Below are 3,406 nucleotides of genomic sequence, written 5' to 3' on the forward strand. Positions count from 1 at the left end.
CTTCAGATCTAGAGACATCTAGCGGCTACGGCGGCGAAATAAAATAGCCCGAAGAATAGCCCGAGTTAGGAAGGAACCATTTTCTTGTATGGGATGGGGTATCTGTATGTAATATTATGTTATCTGTGGTATGTACCAAATTTCATCCTCATGAGCTTTAAGCTCAAACTTTTAATTAAACTACACTCTTGCCTACTCTAGCGATCCCAAAAATTTACCTGTCCTGAATCTACGTATAGTCGAACTACATAATATAATTAAATTTTCTGCTAATAATTTTAATTAAAAATAATATCACAGGATAATTCACCCAGTACCGTGCAGTCTCAGGCTAAACAGAGCTTGTGTTATGAAATACATTATATTTTTTTATAAATATTATGTATATAAATACATACATAATATATAGTTACACAGAAAATACCCAGACCGATACAAATCATCTTCATCAATACAAAAAAATGGAAATCAAACCCATGATCTTTGGAAGTAAGGCGATGTGCTCAATTACTATACCACCAATAATTGGGATAAGCATTAAAGTACTTAAAAATTAAAGCACTTTTACTGGAAAGTAAAAAGGGATTACATAATTCCTATCGCTTATCGAGATTTTACGTTTCAACACCAAAACACTTCTAAGATAAATGATTGTATCAAACAAAGCATGAGATATACGAGATTCATCTTAGAAACTTATTGCTTTAGGGTGAGTATTGATCGAGAGTGTTATGATATAATGTAACAGATCATATAGATGCCAGGCTCCCAATCTTTTATCCTCGTAGAGTATTAGATTCGTATCAATGACCAGATAAGTTTCAGTATTTGAATCCGTCCATAAAAAAATTTATAAATATGAAAGAGTGTCTGTCAGTTTGTTTCTTACTTTCACAATTAAAAGACAAAATGTATCTTACTGAATAGACAGGAAGATAGATTGTACATTGAGAACGAATATATATAACTAGCTAACCGCCCCGGCTTCGCACGGTAATGCACATGTAATATATATATAAACCTTCCTCTATTCACTGCTAAACTTCATTAAAATCCGTTGCGTCATTTAACAGATATAAACAAACATACAGAGGAACTGACTTCATTGTGTACTATTTATATATATTCAATAGTGGTTGAAACTTTAACTTAACAGATGATGTTAAGGGAAACGCCAGGTATTGTATAAACATTTGTATAATCATGATTTTTATTTGTTTTGTATGTAATATCTCATTGTACAATAAAAATCAATAAAAAGGATACAATGAGCTTATGAAATAAATTTGTACAATGGTATAAGAGGGATTTCTTCCAGTCAACCTTTGAATGACTGAGAGGAATTGTAGAGTGGTGGAAACAAAGGTACAATAAATAATACGCATCGTATAATATAATATATTTTTAAGACCTATTTACCTATGTTAGGTAAAATTATAGGTTTGTCTTTCCCACCACTGCCTATCAACCGCTTTCTGTTCTCACCTAATAGTTAGCTAGTAAAGGCCATTCTTTATAATGCCATCATTAAGCTCGCCAAATTTACATTTACAAATTACAATAAAAATTTTAGTCTGAATTCTTTCGCAAACTGTCATAACATAAACAATATTATACCGACTTGTAATTTATACAATACATTACCTAACCGAGTTAGATTTTTTCGTGTATTCGGGAAACTAGCGATATTTAGCCAATTACTTATCTATACAAGCAACCTTAATTTCGTAGAATGTAAGTAGAGGTCTATTCAAATGGTATATACAGGTAAAACATAAGATTATAGATATATCGACCTTACCTAATATATACTCATTCATTACCTAAGTGTAGATGAAAATTTCTTCAACATTTTTTTACCACGGCCAGCGAGTTTTAGAGTAAAACACTATCCGATACTAATTGCAAAAGATATTGTAATACCTCAACTATTTCATTATTCAAATTTAAAAGCATGAGGTATTTAATTCAGACTTATATTTCAAAACAGATTTCATAAAACGCTCACTGTATTCAACAACTATAATAAAGTTGAATATTGCGGAGTTGTTACCTTTTAATAAATTTAAAACTTCTGTTAGAACAGACTTGTTGAGCATAGTTTATTACTCACTAAACGATTACTTATGTTATAAATATTAAAATGCATGTATTTTGTGGAGATTTGTAGGATAGTGATATTTAGAAATGTAACGACATAATATTATTTTGAATTAATTATGACTTCATTTTCAATATTTGCATACCCGTACGGGGTGCTGTATGTCATGTACTTCTATTATTTATTGAGATCCAAAACTATCACCACGTAACAAGCAAATAAATAAATTATACCAACCATATTATTATAATTATATTATATTCAAAATAATAATAAAAGTGTTCATAAATAAAAATGTGTGTTTTGCATTTGTTGTTCATGTACGAAATTTTAAATATCTCGTTAGACATAGTCATCCAAATTAGTAAATAATGTTAAAAGTTTAAAAAGAAATAACAGTTGAGTTTCTTGCTGACTCTTCTCAACTGAAACTGTAGCCAGAAAAGGACGTTAGGTACAAAACCATTAAAAAAAGACTTGCATCTCCTACTAGAATGTAATTATTATTTAATTTCTGAATAGTCAAGTAACGGCTGCAGTAGATAGGTGGTATTATTCATTATATTTCATTTGTTATTCGATACTCTCTCTATACATGGAGTAGATTCGTAGAAATTCCAGCATGCATAAACACCCTTTGATACGTGTTAAAGAACGAATAACATGAATTGTAAATACAAAAACGCTTGAATAATTTAAATAAATAAGAGTTCAGTATTAACAAAATATTCGTGGTGTAATGAAATGAAAACCTTACTTGAAACTCGAGCTAGTTAGTCCTTTCTAATACGATTTCCAACTGACTTCACAAATTAGTGAGTTTAATTATTTTTTTATAGTATGGGTATGTGTGGGTTAAAGGACATATTTTTCTTGTTTTTAATTGAGTTTCTTGCTAATGATCTGAACTGGATGGTAGGGAAAAATATTAATACAAAAAAAATTACGTTCATAAGCGTCTAAAATGCAACATGAATAAACTACTTTTGATTTGATTTGATTTTTCTCACATTACAAGATTTATTAGAGTATTTTGTTACGGTGGAAGAACATAAATTGACTTTTAATATTTTAAAGATTTTAATTTTACAATCATCTTTGAATAAATAAAATTCTTCTGTAACTATATGTTTAATAGATATTTGTAAAATGGTGCCCAATTCGTCCATCATGGCATATACATCAATCATTCATTTTGTTACCTTCTAAATATACTAAAATACAATCTATATCTTGTACTTATACTTTAAACCAGAATACAAAAAATTGAAAAAATATTACGTGCCTTTGAGCGAATAATACTTC

This window comes from Achroia grisella, unplaced genomic scaffold, assembly GCF_030625045.1.
Source record: "Achroia grisella isolate CSIRO2021 unplaced genomic scaffold, CSIRO_AGI_Agris_v1 utg25498, whole genome shotgun sequence".
In the NCBI taxonomy this organism is placed as follows: domain Eukaryota; kingdom Metazoa; phylum Arthropoda; class Insecta; order Lepidoptera; family Pyralidae; genus Achroia; species Achroia grisella.